Here is a 16,986-nt window from a genome sequence, read left to right as displayed (position 1 = left end):
GAGGAGCTGTCAGATAAACTTTATAAGTTTCACACAGTCACTGTAGTTTCTAATTTATTATCATAGGAATGTTAATTTTCACTTGACTGATAAATTAATCCTGGACATGGGCATTGAGGATTTTTTTTCTAATTTAATTTATCTTTTTATTAATTACAGTTTATTTACTTTGTATCTCAGCTGTAGCCCCCTCCCTTGTCCCCTCCCAATCCCACGCTTCCTCCCTCATCTCCTCCCATGCGCCTCTCCCAAGTCCTCTGATAGGGGAGGTCCTCCTCCCCTTCCCTCTGACCCTAGCCTATCAGGTCTTCCTCTGTGGCCTGGTAAGGCTGCTACCCCTCTGGGGGGAAGGGGTGATCAAAGAGCTACCTACTGAGTTCATGTCAGAGACAGGCCTTGTTCCAATTACTAAGGAACCCACTTAGAGACTGAGCTGCCATGGGCTACATCTGTGCAGGGGTTCTATGTTATCTACATGCATGGTCCTTGGTTGCAGTATCAGTCTCAGAAAAGACCCCTTTGCCTAGATTTTTTGGTTCTATTGCTGTCCTTGTTGAGCTCCTGTCCCCTCCAGGTCTTTCTATCTCCCCCTTCTTTTAAAAGATTCCCTGCACTCTGCCCAAAGTTTGGCTAGGGCTCAAAAAACAACAGCCTACAGACTGGGAAAGGATCTTCACCAACCCTACATCTGACAGAGGGCTAATATCCAGAATATATAAAGAACCCAAGAAGTTAAAAAGCAACAAATCAAGTAATCCAATTTAAAAAATGGGGTACAAAGCTAAACAGAGAATTCTCAATAGAGGAATATCAAATGGCAGAGAAACACTCAAAGAAATGCTCAACATCCTTAGTCATAAGTGAAATGCAAATAAAAACAACCCTGAGATTTCACTTTGCATCCATCAGAATGGCTAAGATCAAAACTCAAGTGATAATCCATGCTGGAGAAGATGTGGAGAAAGAAGAACCTTTCTCCATTGCTGGTCGGAATGTAAACTTGTACAACCACTTTGGAAATCAATTTTGTGCTTTCTCAGAAAATTAGAAATAGTGCTTTCTCAAGATCCAGCAAAGTCTCTCTCTCTTTCTCTCTCTCTCTCTCTCTCTCTCTCTCTCTCTCTGCCTCCCCCTTCTCTTCCATCCTCCCCCCTTTCCTTCTCCATCACCTTCTCTCTCTCTCTCTCTCTGTCTCTGTCTCTCCCTTCTCTTCCGGCCTCCTCCCTCTCCTCCTCTGTCACCCTCTGTGTGTGTGTGTGTGTGTGTGTGTGTGTGTGTGCATGTGTGTGTGGTATGTACACATGCATGTGTGTGTGTGGTGTGTATGCGTGTGTGAGTTTTACTGTGTGCAGCTTTAGGAAGAAACACCACATAGCACAGGAAGCAGGGTCCCACTAAATCTACTGGAACCAAAATGTCGGATGGACTTGATCCCAGAACTCAGAAAAACAAACCTCTACCCTGTATAGATTAGTAGTCTGTGGCGTTCTGTTTTGGCACCAGCTCTGCTTTCCTTTGTTCACAGATGGCTTTCTATTATTTACTAGGCATTGGGTCTGTTTCTCTCTAGTTGTCCTAAAACACTTAAAAACCTAGCTGTCCTGTCTTCTGTGAAACTGTGGGCTGCATTTAAGGAAATGACTCAGTAATTAGAAGCACATGCTCTCTCAGAGGACCTGAAGTCAGTTCTAGCACCCATATGAATGAGCTGACAACCATCAAGCTACAGGAAACGCAACACCCTCTTCTCTCTGAAATAATGTACGTGTACACACACACACACACATTTATGTTAAAGCGTAGAGCATAACTGTAGGCAGGATGGACAATAACGAATACCTAGTAAATTACACAGTGGTGTGACATTTAGGATTATCAGAAATGCCCTTCAGATCCTTCTATTGTCGCTATCGTGGTACCTTAAACAGCTTTCCTATTATCTGATTGATTTTTTTTCTTCAAAACACTGTGTACAAGTTACCATTCTCTTTAAAAGTCAGTCTGCCATTTTAGCTTATTTCATGTTGATGTGCAAAACACCCAGGCCAAAGCCAAGAAATGAGAAACACTATTTCAGGGGTCTTGAGTTACTGCAGGAATAAAGACGCTGTTATTCTAAACTAATGACTGACACCAAGCTGGGGCGATATTTGAGAGACATTCCAAGCATTATATGCAGTGTTTCAAACAACAAGGTCACTAACCATATATCATATATGTGAATATTTAATCTACGTATGTGAAACCAGTCAACTGGTTGTTTTCACACACAACGCAGGGCCATGTTTGGCCTGAAAATCTGATTTTGCAATGATAGTCAAAACTCTGGGTTATTTTTTTAAAAGAAATTATTTGATTTTAAAAACATTGTTGAAATTTTATGAAAACTCCCAGGTCAGATAAAATAAAATATACCTGGGAGATATATCAAAACTGTAGGGATTTTGACTGAGAAGTGGTAGGCACAAAAATAGATATCCTGATTTTGATTGTGTTGACAGACGCACAAGGATTTCTGTTTCCATTTAATGCTTAAACGCAAAAAAAAAAATCACCTCATCTGTGAAGCTATTACTCCAGGCAACTCTTCTGCTGGTGATATACTCAAATAATCACATGTATATCAGCAGAAAAGCTTTGCATTTAGGTTCCTAAATTTAGTCAATAAATAGAAACCTAGTGTTCAGTTATACATCCCGCTAGACACTGGAAACTTTAATGGAAAAAAAAAAAAAAAAAGAAATTCTACCCAAATGGAACTAAGAATCTTTTTAGAGAGAAAACACTTGAGAGTCATGAATTATTACTTAATTTTTTTCTGTATTTTAATCATTAGTTCGTCAAATTTAAATGACTTTGAAAGATCATATGGATCTCGTTTTCCATTGTTTTTCGACGTACTTATAACTTAATGAAAACTAAAAATTAGCAGTGATTCCGGACTAGAGAAGTAGATAAAAAACATGACTGCTTTAAGGAATCTCCAGGACATCCTCGGGACTGTGCCCATTGTTTTCTAACACCTGGGCAGCAGCCAGGCAACAGGCAGGCTCGCTGAGGACTGCAGAAAGGAATCCTGGAACTGTTCCTGAACGGCTGCAGAATTTCCAGCATATCCAGCCAGAAACTTCCTCTAGACAGGGAGGGGACTAAAAAAATAAATGAAAAATAATTTATGATAGTTCGGCTATTCATTTAGCAACAGTTAGAGATGGGGTGATGCCATTCTTGGTTGCAGCTGGCTGCTGAACAGGCTACTGAAAGACTTGAGAGAACAGAGCAGTTTTATTGGCAGCAATCCAGTGGCGGGGTGTAGCTTTTCACTGCAGGACACGGTCAAATCTGCAATGAAAAAAAAAAAATCATCTCTCTTGTGCCTATTTTAATCGTAAGGACAACAATAAGAAACAGAAATGCGCACAACCACATTTTGTGAAAACTTTTGATAATAAGAATTATCAAAGGTGCCTAATAATTTTCTGTTTCAAATGGCATCCAGATTCCAGCAAGAGGTCAAGAAAGTGACCCTCTTGCAAGTTGTTTCAAGTGGTAACTATCACCAGAGACGCAAAGCAAACACTGAAGAAGGATGCAGAGTGGCCCCTGGGCTGATGGTCACCTGCCATCTGGCATTAGAGTGTTGCTGTGTCCACTCACAGACAGATGGTTGCACACGTAGATTTTGGAATAAGGCAGCTCTGAGTTTAAATTAGAAAAACCATGAAACTCGATGAACATCATTTTAAATTGCCAAGCCAGCTATATACCTTGCCTGGCTAGAGAAGTCCGCACATGAAAAGACGAGGGGCTAATATCATTAACTGTAAGTCGTTATAGGGAAGTTTAGAATTTAGCTATGTTTTTGAACAATTTTTTTTGTCTTTTGTCATGAAAGTGCCATACGTGAAAGGCTGTGGATATACTTTGTACCTTGAAACTACTGCTTCAGAAAAACAATGTTAGAGATTTTTTTTTTACTTCAAAATCTTCTAAATCTACTTCTAAATCTAAACCTTTTATTAATACCATATTTTTAGACAGTCTGAAATTTATGGGAAGGTGAATTAAATAATGCTCAATTTCATATAAATATAGGAAACTTTATATATAAATGTTAAAACTATTAATAAGAACATAGCTTTTCTGGGATAGTCTAGATTTTTTTTCAGTGTTTTTCATCTAGATATATTTTTCTGTGACCCAATCTTGGTCCTGAAAAAAAAAAGTTCTTTTTTTATTTTTAAATTTTTATTTTTTTAATATTAGTTACAGTTTATTAACCTTGTATCCCAGCTGTAGCTCCTTCCCTCTTCCCTCCCAATCCCACCTCCATCTCTTCCCTGCCCCTTTCGGAGTCCACTAATAGGGGAGAACCTCCTCCCCTTTCATCTGATACTGGTTTATCAGGTGTCTTCAGGACTGGCTGCAAAGTCCTCCTCTGTGGCCTAGAAGGGATGCTCCTCCCTTGGGGTGGGTGGGGAGGAGGTCAAAGAGCCAGCCATTGAGTTCATGTCAGAAACAGTCCCTGTTCCCCTTATTAGAGTACCCACTTGGATACTGAGCAACCAAGGGTTACATCTGAGCAGAGGTTCTAGGTTGCATCCATACATGGTCCTTGTTTGGAGAAACAATCTCTAAAAGATTCCTGTGCCCAGATATATTTGGTCCTTGTGAAACTCCTGTCCTCTCCAAGTCATATTAACTCCCCCCCCTTTTTTTTTTTGCTCAGCCATATTTGTAGCAGTTTTATTAGTAATAGCCAGAACCTGGAAACAACCCAGATGTTCCTCAGTTGAGGAATGGATACTGAAATTGTGTTACATTTACACAATGGAATACTACTCAGCAATTAAAAACGAGGAAATCATGAAATTTGCAGGCAAATGGTAGGACCTAGAAACGATCATCCTGAGTGAGGAATTTCAAAAGCAGAAAAACACAAATGGTATATACTCACTTATATAGACCTATAAGATAGAATAAACATACTGAAATCTATACACCTAAAGAAGATAAACAAGAAGGAGGACTCAGGGTAAGATGATCAATCCTCACTTAGAAAGAAAAGGGGATGGACTTTGGATGTAGGAGCAAACAAGTAACAGGACAGGAGCCTACCACAGATGGCCTCTGAAAGACTCTACCTATCAGGGTATCAAAGCAGATACTAAGACTCATAACCTAACCTTTGGCAGAGTGCAAGCAATGTTAGAGCTTATTAACCCAGTACACTGTTGCGCTTATCCAAATCTTTACTTAACAAGAACTAGTAGAGTTTCTGTAACATGTCAGGCTCCATAGCTAGCACTGGGAATACAAGAATAGAAACAGGTAAATGATCCTATTTTTCAGCGATTTTAAGGTCAGGTGCAAAAAAAGTTCTATTGACATATTAACATTGATAATGATACAAACACTTATTGCATGGTACCATGAAAAATGATAGAGAATCTGGAGAAATATTCATCAAAATCTACCTGGAAAATTAGAAATTTATTCCTGAAACTATGGATTGTATAAAAAATCATATCTCCATAATTAATTAAACTTCAGCTCATGTATTCTAAAATTTAAACTACTTTAACCTTCAAAGATAATCTCAATGTTTGACATTCTCAACTAATGTTATCTTTAAAATATCTTAAAGTTTTTACTTCTCTGAATAATTTTGTTAATAAAATGAATACTTTATTAGATGGCCTTTAAAAATATAGACTATAGAATTTTTATTAAACAATTTAAGATTCATTAGCTCGTAACACGAAGGGCCGTATTTTCTGTGTTCTGAGTTCTTCAGCGCCTTACTTATGTTTGACAACACTCAGTAGGAAGTCATCTTCTCTAGTATTCACTAGGACAACATAGGGAAGAGCCTTATTTGAACTTACATGTAAATAAAAACCTGTCTTTTTCTAAAATAAAATATTCTGACATGCCTATCAGTTCTTCGATGCAGCCATTATGTGAGAAAAGGACATCAGGATTTTGATCTAGTTTCTCTTGGCTTGTGGGTCACTGTGATAGTTATGGGAGGAATTCAAACGAGGTACACAGAGAGCAATACAGAAGATAGGCAGACTTTGTTGCAGACTACAGCAGAGGTCAAGGCTGGCAGCAGACAATGGTCACTGTGAGTTTTATGCTGATCTCTGCTTTGGACATTCTCTAGAACAAGCAGTTTTACCTGGAGGCTGCTGTCTTGTCTAGTTGATAGATTGGCCTGTTTGTTTGACTCTCAGAAAACAGAACCATGCTATGACTGTTCTGTAACAGGAAGCCTTGTGTTGTTATACAGTAATCTTATAAGGTTTATGATCGGTGGAATGAGGTTTATAAAGTTAGACATTAATGACTCTTCTGCAGGTCAGTATGACACATCTCTTCCCAGGACCAGAGAAATAACTCAGGTTCCATCTTACTGACCAATGAGTGGAGCACTGCAGTTCTAGTCTAGAAGCCACTGAAAAAGAAGGAAGAGTCCAATTCCAGTGTTTTTTAACTCTGCTAAAATGTAACTAATTATCAAAGAGCTCCCACTAACATGTTCAGGCCTTAAAATCAATTAGGACTTTGGGTGTCAAATCAATCTTGATATTCTTTGCCGAAGTAAGGCATAAAAATAATTTTTTTTTTTTTTTTGCTGACTTTCAGGCCTCAACAAGTGATCAAAAGGGGCTACATAAATGTAGGTAGACATTAATTACACCATCTGAGGGTGAGTTGATTGTAAATTAGGGGAAATAAAATGGAGGCTGTGGTTAAGCACCCAACTTCTAAAGACTGATGGAATCATGGAATCCCTACTAAGATAGTAATGGATATAGTTCATTTTCACTATGAAAATACAGAGATCCAATTTTAAAGCCATTTGCCAAAGAACGTTGGTTTCTGACATTGTTTAAATCTATTTTTGCAGATCCTGTGGAACAGATAAGAAAAAAAAAATTGGAATAGCACTACCTCAAGATCCAGCTGTCCCCTCCTGGGCATATACCCAAAAGATCCCCCCCCCAATTCAATAAGGACATTTGCTCAACCATGTTCATAGAAGCTTTCTTTGTAATAGCCAGAATCCAGAAACAAACTAGATGTCCCTCAACGAAGGAATGGATATGGAAATTGTGGTAGATCTACATAGTGAAATACTAGTCAGCTATTAAAAACAAGGAAAAAATGAAATTTTCAGGCAAAATGATGGAATTAGAAGCGATCATCCTAAGTGAGGCAACTCAGACAGAGAAAGACAGGCATGGAATACACTCACTAATAGGCAGATATTAGCTGTATAGAATAGGACAGCCATCTACAGACCTAAAGAAGCTAAACACTAAAGAGGACCCTAGGGAGGATGCTTAAATCTCATTTAGAATGGCAAAGAGGATAGACACCAGAGGAGGTGGAAGAGAGGAAACAGGAAGGGAGTCTACCATAGAGGGTCCTCTGAAAGGATTCACCCAACAAGGGACTATGCAGATGCTGAAACTCATGGCCAAACTTTGGGCAGAGCTCAGGGAGTCTTATAAAGGAAGAAAGGGGTGAGATTAGAGGAACATGAAGGGGGCAGGAGCCCCACAAAGAGACCAACAAAAGATCTGAGCCCAGGGGGTCCTGCAGAGACTGATGCACCAAAGGAAGACCATGCATGGAGAGGACCTAGACCCCCTGCTCAGATATGGCTAAATGGCACCTCAGTGTCCATGTGTGTCTCTGAGTGAGGGGAGCATGGACTGCCTCTATCATGAACTCAGTTGCCTGCCCTCTGATCACTCACCCCTGATGATACAGCCTTGCCAGGCCACAGAGGAAGAGGATCCAAGCAGTCCTGATGGGACTTAACTAGCTATGGGTAGATGGCAATAGCAGAGAACTCTGCCTTTAAGTGGACTAGGGGAAGGGGATAAGAGGAAGAGGGACAGAGGATAGAGGTGGGGGAGTTGAGGGAGGGGGCTTTAATTGGGATATATAATGAATAAATTATTAAGAAAAAGTAAAAATTAAATAAAATTTAAAAAGAGCTATCAGAAACATTTGCAGCCTTTAGTTTGACAACAGTATATAAGTTTCTCTGCATAGCTATAAAGATATCTAAGGCCACACCGTTTTGTGTATTTTCTTGTATAATTATTTGTAAATTTAAAGTTAAGGAAAAAACATTCCTAGGGTGAAGTAAATGAATAGCTTTGTAGGGTGAAATATAGAAAGTGTGACTGCAAATACAGTATAAGTGTGCTAGAATCTATTGTTCTGGCAAGTAAGAGTGCTCAGTAGATTCAAATCACGGTGGAGAATGCACAAATTGGATTTATTTTGGTATTTCACAAGTGAGCCGGCCTCACAGTGAAGTCCATGATGACAATAAGCAGAAGCTGAAGGCAATAGAGATGAATAACATAAATGCAAAGTGACTTCTGCTTAAGGACAGATGGTACATTACAAGGTCCAAAGAGCCAGTTACAGTTTTTCTGAACATTTAAATGAATAATTTTGCTGAATGCAATGAATTTTCTGTCTTTAAATTATATTCTGTTCTCTTAGAAGGATGGGGCTATTTAGGAGCTAAAATGGAACCACAGGATATAATTTTAAATTTCAGGCATAGCACACTGCTTTATCAAAGACATTCACTGACTTCTACTTCAGGACGTACACTGAAAATCAATATTTTTTTCTTTTTTAATTTTTTGAACTTTATTATTTTGAGAATTTCATACGTGAATATGTGTTTTGATCAACTCCATTCCTAACTCTTTCCTCATCCACTCCTCTTATATCCCTTCTCCCAATAAGCCTAGGGACCTCCTCTTATATTATCATAGGCTGAATGAGGCGACACAGTAGAAGGAAAAAGGTCCCCAAAACAGGAAAAGATTCAGAGACAGTCCTCCCCCCACTGATGGGAATTCCACAAGAAGATGAAGCTACACTCCCATATATGCAGAGGGACTAGGTCAGATTGATGCAGGCCTACTAATCATCAGTTCAGTCTCTCAGTCTCTATGAGCCCAAGCTAGCTGATTTTGTGTGTTCTCCTGTAGTATTCTTTTTTTTTCTTTCTTTATTACACTTTATTCACTTTGTATTCCCCTGTAATTCCTTCCTTCCTCCATCACAATCCCTCCCTTCCTCCACCCTCTGCATGCATGCCCCTCCCCAAGTCCACTGATAGGGGAGGTCTTCTTTTCCTTCCTTCTGATCCTGGTCAATTAGGTCTCATCAGGAGTGGCTGCATTGTCTTCTTCTGTGGCCTGGTAATGCTGCTTCCCCCTCAGGGTGAGGTAATTAAAGAGCAGGACAATTAGTTCATGTCAGAGGCAGTCCCTGTTCCTATTACTATCTAACCCACTTGGGCACTGAACTGTCATGTGCTACATCTGTTCAGGGGTTCTAGGTTATCTCCATAAATAGTCCTTGGTTGGAGTATCAGTCTCAGGAAAGACCTCTGTGCTCAGATTTTTTGGTTCTGTTGCTCTCCTTGTGGAGTTCCTGTCCTCTCCAGATATTACTGTTTCCCACTTCTTTCCTAAGATTTCCTGCACTCTGCCCAAAGGTTGCCCATAAGTCTCAGCATCTGCATTGATAGTCTGCAGGGCAGAGCCTTTCAGAGGTCCTCTGTGTCAGGCTCCTGACTTGTTCCCTCTTTTCTCTTTCTTCTGATGTCCAATCTTCTTTGCCTTTCTGGATAGGAATTGAGCATTTTAGCAAGAGTCCTCCCTCTTGATTAGTTTCTTTAGGTGTACAGATTTTAGTAAGTTTATCCTATGTTATATGTCTATATGAGTGAGTATATACCGCGTGTGTCTTTCCGCTTCTGGGGTAGCTCACTCAGGATGATCTTTTCCAGATCCCACCATTTACCTGTAAATTTCATGATTTCTTTGGTTTTTATTGCTGAATAATATTCCATTGTGTAGATATACCACAATTTCTGTATCCATTCCTCCACTGAGGGGCATCTGGGCTGTTTCCAGCTTCTGGATATTACAAATAAGGCTGCTACAAACATGGTTGAGCAAATGTCCTTATTGTGTATTTGAGACTCTTTTGGATATATGCCTAGGAGTGGTATAGCTGGATCTTGAGGAATACCTAGTTGTCTGAGAAAGCGTCAGATTGATTTCCAGAGTGGTTGTATCAGTTTACATTCCCACCAGCAGTGGAGGAGGGTTCCCCTTTCTCCACAACCTCTCCAGCATGTGTTGTCACTTCAGTTTTTGATTTTAGCCATTCTGATGGGTGTAAGGTGAAATCTTAGGGTCATTTTGATTTGCATTTCCCTCATGGCTAATGAGGTTGAGCATTTCTTTAAGTGTTTCTCTGCCACTCGATATTCCTCTGTTGAGAATTCTCTGTTTAGCTCTGTACTTCATTTTTTAATTGGATTACTTGATTTGTTGCTGTTTAACTTCTTGAGTTCTTTATATATACTGGATATTATCCCTCTCTCAGAGATAGGGTTGGTGAAGATCCTTTCCCAATCTGTAGGCTGTCGTTTTGTTCTGACGACAGTGTCCTTTGCTTTACAGTAGTTTTTCAGTTTCATAAGGTCCCATTTATTGATTGTTGCTCTTAGAGCCTGTGCTGTTGGTGTCCTTTTCAGGAAGTATTCTCCTGTACCAATGATTTCAAGGGTATTCCCCACTTTTTCTTCTATCTGATTTAATGTGTCTGGTTTTATGTTGAGGTCTTTGATCCACTTGGACTTCAGTTTTGTGCAAGGTGATAAGTATGGATCTATTTGCACTTTTATACATGTAGACATCCAGTTAGACCAGCACCATTTATTGAAGATGCTGTCTTTTTTCCATTGAATGGTTTTGGCATCTTGTCCATAAATGTGTGGATTTATGTCATGGTCTTCTATTCAATTCCATTGATCCACCAGTCTGTCTCTATGCCAGTACCATGTAGTTTTTAGTATTGTTGCTCTATAGTACAGCTTGAGATCAGGAATGGAGATACTTCCTGAAGATCTTTTACTGTAGATAATTGTTTTGGCAATTCTGGGTTTCTTTTTATTCCATATGAAGGTGAGAATTTTTCTTTCAAGGTCTGTAAAGAATTGTGTTGGTATTTTGATGGAAACTGCATTGAATCTGTAGATTGCTTTTGGTAAAATGGCCATTTTTATTATATTAATCCTGCCAAGCCATGATTATGGGAGATCTTTCCATCTCAAGGGGATACAAATTGGAAAGAAAGAAGTCAAAGTATCACTATTTGCAGATGATATGATAGTATACGTGAGTGACCCCAAAAATACTACCAGGGAACTCCTACAGCTGATTAACACCTTCAGCAAAGTGGCTGGACACAAAATTAACTAAAAAAAAAATCAGTAGCCCTCCTGTATACAAAAGACAAAAGGGCTGAGAAAGAAATTAGGGAAACAACACCCTTTACAATAGTCACAAAGGCCATAAAGTACCTTGGTATAACTCTTACCAAGCAAGTCAAAGACTTGTATGAAAAACATTTCCAGTCTCTGAAGAAAGAATTAGAAGAAGATATCAGAAGATGGAAAGATTGTGTAGTATTCTTGATCCCTCTGGATGCTACAGTCCTCCTCCTTGTCTTCTGCAGGATTCTGTGAGCTCTCCTTAAAGTTTGGCTGTGCGTCTCTGCAGCTTTTTTCCATCAGTTGCTAGATGAAACCTCTCCTATGACAATTGGGTTAGTCACCAGTCTATGAGCAGAGCAGATTAGCATTAGGAATCATTTCACTGACTTTTTTTTTTCAGTCTTACTTGTTTCCATATTAGGCTTCTGAACTATTCATCTCATGATGTGCGGCTAAAGCTGGACTAGTCATTGGTTGACCTCTCCCAAAATACAGCTTGTAGGCAGGACAAATTGTATGTCAGAGGTTTTGTGCCTGAGTTGGTGTTCCAATCCCTGCACTGGAAATCTTGCCTGTTTACAGGAGATGGCTAGTTCAGGCTCATATCCCTCTCCCCGCCCCCATTACAAAGAGTCTTAGCTAGTGTTATACTCATAGATTACTGGGAGTTTTCATTGCACTAGGTTTTTACCTTGTCCCAAGAAAGCACCCTGAAGCAGCTATTAAAAGTCTTCCAACCTCCCCCCTCCCCGGAAAAAAGCACAGGGTCAGACAGGTTCAGCACAGAATTCGACCAGACTTTCAAAAATAGTTAATGCCAATACCTCTCAAATTATTCTACAAAGGAGAACCAGAAAAAAAAATTTTGCAAAATTCATTCTATGAGGCCTGAGGCCACAGTCAGATGGATAACCAAACCACCAGACTCAAAAAAGAAAGAATTACAAACCAGCTTTCCTAATGAACATTGATGTGAAAATACTAAATAAAATATTCATAAACCAAATCCAAGAACACATATAAAGATCATCCACCATCACCAAGTAGGCTTCATTCTAGGGATGCAGGAGTGGTTCCGTGTACAACAATCTGGCAATGCAATTGAGCATATTAAAAAAAACTGAAAGAAAAAATCACATAATCTTTTCATTAGATGCTGAGAAAACCTTCGACAAGACCCAACACCCCTTCATGATAACAGTGTTGGAGGAATCAGGGATACAAGGGACAAACCTAAACATAATAAAGGCAATTATAGCAAGCTGATAGCCAACTTTAAATTAAATGGAAAGAAAAACAAGACACTCCCACGAAAATCCTGAACAAAACAAGGCTGCCCACTCTCTTTATAGCTATCAAATATAGTACTTGAATTTCTAGCTAGAGCATGTACCCTTTTTTTAAACCAAGTTCATTTAGTGCCATCAGTATGTGTGTGGACGTATGCTCACTCCTGGAACACCTCCGTTCTATCAGCATCCACATCTGAAAAAACTAAATCACCCTCCCCTAGCAGCCTTCACTTGCCAACAGTTCTTCAGCCAAGTGTGGGTCTTGTGCTGGCTTGGAAAATAGACCTTTTTTTTAAAAGAATTGTTTATAAAGCTGTTGCAATCATTAGGCAAATAATAGGCTCCTGGTGTGATAAAATGTTATTTAACTGTTTTGTCTAAAAATACGATATTTAGACTTAATAATGTATTTTCTTTAACAGTAAATAATCTTTTTATAAAATAGTCATTGGTCACATGTAAATATGCCTTTGAGTTTTCTGTTGGTATTAACTTTAAATGTCATTCTAAATATCATTTAAATTTACCACTTTTACTAACTGTAGATATATTCTACATTCATTAAAAGGGACAAGAATAAAGCAACTCAACAGAATAACACAAGATCACCAACATTTTCATGAATTTTAAAGCAATTCTGTTGCCTTTCAGTAAATTACCTATCATCTAAGCTCCTGCCAATGCCTTGCATCTTGGATTCTACTGAGATACTATGAATCCTGATGTAGAGAGCATTGTTTGGTGAATCTCTGGATGGGAATGTCAGCATGATGGAACAAAAGTCATGTGTGGCTCCTAAATTTATGCTGTTTATATATCTCTTGTTTATGTTCTCTTTATGATAACTTGTATGACTTGACTTTTGTTGTGTGGCAGGATCTTATCCTGACCGGGAAACATTTCTTATGCTCTCTGCTATTCACCTGGAGTTCCTATATGTTAAAGAAGAAAAAAAAAACAGTAATTTTTAAAGTGAAGATATGATTCTTTGTTTTTATTTTTCTGTCTCCTGAAACATCCTTTGTGCTCTAAAGTAATTTAAATTTGTTAGTTAATTTTTTCTTAAATGTACAATTTAGGAATAAATGACTAAGAGAATGGTAACCTTCCTTCATTCAGCTAGTTCAATTCTTTTTTTCATTTTAAATGACCTTATTTTTCTGTTTTGTGATTTTTCTGTGAAGAGTATGATTCAACATGCACTTGATTTGGACTGACCTTTACTTCTTAAATGCTTATTATTATATTTGATAAGGAACTCCATATAGTTCAATAACTGTACATATTTTATTATGGTTTCTTTAATTACTATTAAAAGTTTTAAAACTGTGATATTATGTAATTCCCAAATGCCTATAATAAAAGGAAAAGCTCTTCTTCATTTTCTTCACACAAATTCTCATTTTGATATAAAAGGTTTTATAATTTTTAATCTAAAGTTATTACACAACCTCTTGTGTTATTGCATTGTTGACTGTATTGTGTCATTTGCTGTTGTGAGCACCTAAGAGAAATTAAAAAGTATTAATGAGTCAAGTAAACTAGAAACAATGATGTTGACAATGAGATAATTCACCAGAAGCTCTTGAAGAGATACATATTAGTATATTACTTTATTTTTAAATTAAACATCACTAATAAGTTTTGAAGGTATCAGCTTATTCTACATAATTATAGTTTAGCTGGAAGTTAAATGAATAAAATTCATAAACTTTGGGCAGAGTACCAGAATCCTTTTGGAAGAAGAGGAAGATGGAAGGACCTGGAGGGGACAGAAGTTCTACAAGGAAAACAACAGAGCTATAATACCTGGGCCCAGGAGGTCCTGCAGAGACTGATACTCCAACTAAGGACCATGCATGAAGAGGACCTGTTCAAAGTAAGCCCATTGGCTCTTCAGTTTCCAAGTGGGTTTGCTGGTAAGGGGAACAGGGACTGTCTCTGACATGAACTCAGTGGCCATATCTCTGATCACCTACCCCTGGGGTTGCAGCCTTGTCAGGCCACAGAGGAAGATGATGCAGCCAGCTTTGAGGAGACCTGATAGACTACGGTCAGACAGAAAGGGAGGAGGTCCTCCCCTATCTGGAGACTAGGGAAAGGGCATAGGGTGAGAAGAAGGGTGGATGGGACTGGGAGGACACAAAGGAGGGAGGGCTGCAGCAGGGATACAAAGTGAATAAATTGTAATAAATAAATAAATATATAAATAACATTAAATAAAGAAGATTTACTTTTTTAAAGTGATCCAGCTATTTGGCTGAAATTGCATGACTACTGTTTACAACTTTTTCATAGATAAATAACTTAAATGAAAAAACACTCCACGGTTATACTTATTAAAACTGATTCATGCAAATATTAGTTTTTCTTATCAAAGCCTAAAACATAAATTATTAGAAATTTGTTATTTGTACTATGAAAGAACCTAAATATATTTTGAAACTTGCTAGTTACATGTTTGTTATTTTGCATGTTTATTTCAAGTACAGAGGAATGTTGAAACACTGTGAACCCATTACTGCTAAGACTTAGTTATAGCGTTAAAACAAAATAAAAATTCTGAAAATACTTATGGAATCTAAAGTGACAATGGAGCCTTTTCAGGTTCGAAGTGCTAAAACTTAGGTTTTTGATATTTCTGTCCTTCAGTCATAGGTGACCTGACATCACATTTCCATGGATCTTCCTGGCTCTTGACAGCAGTGACTAACTCAGTCCGTCCACAATGGCTCACGTTGAATTAACTGCTCAACTACTCGATTTAACAGAGGTGTCTGGATAGTAACCATTCAGCCAGAACCATAATCATGATCATAATGGAACGTTAACAATAGTGACTACCCAGCTTTGGCCAAGCTGCTGCTCTGTGATGAAAACATCATCGTAAATTATTAGGACTCCTTGAGGAAGGTTGTGTATTTGTAAGTCTTTGCAGGACTTTTGCCATTTTGAACCTAAAATTTTAGAAGTATAAGCCTTCTGAATAAATGAGTGCATTCCTTATTTTTTCCCCAGAGAAATTATTGTTATTCTACTTGCTATACATGCTAACCTTAACCACTTCCTAGAATGAAAAAAAAAATTATCACTATCATCATTGGAAGTGATATTTTTTACAAAAAAAAAAAAGAGATTGAGATTATCAAAATTGAGCATAGTAGGAATAATACCAGTAAACTTTTAGGTAATCAGTTATTTGGGACTTGGGATTAACAGAAAAATCCACAACAACAATAGCACAATACAAATTAAGATGAAAAGGGATGTTTATGCTGCATGAAAAAAGAAATATTAGAGAAGATGTAGACAGGGCAAAAATAAAAGTTCAGTTAGTTGACAGCATATAAAAGAACCCTCATTTATAAGAACATAACAGGATAAATTAAAATCTTATAATTTAATAATATGTATAACATAATTAGGATTTATATCTCTCTAACATATATATGTACTATATTTTGTTTTGTCTGCCTTAAAAAGTATCAGTTAGCATTTTGAATATATTCATATGCATTAGATAATTCAATCAAATCAAATCAAATCCTGAGGCAAATAGTGCGTTATGAACTTGAGTATTCTATTAAAACTTTATGGGTTAGCCTGGAGGACAAAATACCAAAAAAAAGAGGTAGATGCAGTGTATGGTGCACATAAATACCCTGACCATAATAGTAGATCCAACGGCATGGGCATAGGGCAGACATTGCCAAAGCTTCTTTGTTTTTGCAATTTTTTATTTATTCTTTATTAATTACACTTTATTCACTTTGTATTCCCCCTGTAATTCCTTCCTTCCTCCATCCCAATCCCTCCCTTCCTCCACCCTCTGCATGCATGCCCCTCCCCAAGTCCACTGATAGGGGAGGTCTTCTTTTCCTTTCTTCTGATTCTAGTGAATTAGGTCTCATCAGGAGTGGCTGCATTGTTTTCTTCTGCTGCCTGGTAATGTTGCTTCCCCCTCAGGGGGAGGTAATTAAAGAGCAGGCCAATCAGTTCATGTCAGAGACAGTCCCTGTTCCTATTACAATGGAACTCACTTGGACACTGAGCTGCCATGGGCTACATCTGTGCAGGGGTCTTAGGTTATCTCCATAAATAGTCCTTGGTTGGAGTGTCAGTCTCAGGAAAGACCCCTGTGCTCAGATTTTTTGGTTCTGTTGCTCTCCTTGTGGAGTTCCTGTCCTCTCCAGATATTACTGTTTCCCACTTCTTTCCTAAGATTTCCTGCACTCTGCCCAAAGGTTGCCCATAAGTCTCAGCATCTGCATTGATAGTCTGCAGGCCAGAACCTTTCAGAGGTCCTCTGTGTCAGGCTCCTGACTTGTTCTCTCTTTTCTCCTTCTTCTGATGTCC

The sequence above is a fragment of the Meriones unguiculatus genome, chromosome 18 (genome assembly GCF_030254825.1).
Source record: "Meriones unguiculatus strain TT.TT164.6M chromosome 18, Bangor_MerUng_6.1, whole genome shotgun sequence".
Lineage (NCBI taxonomy): Eukaryota > Metazoa > Chordata > Mammalia > Rodentia > Muridae > Meriones > Meriones unguiculatus.
The sequence above is the reverse complement of the archived record's forward strand: the minus strand, read 5'-3'. Positions refer to the sequence as shown.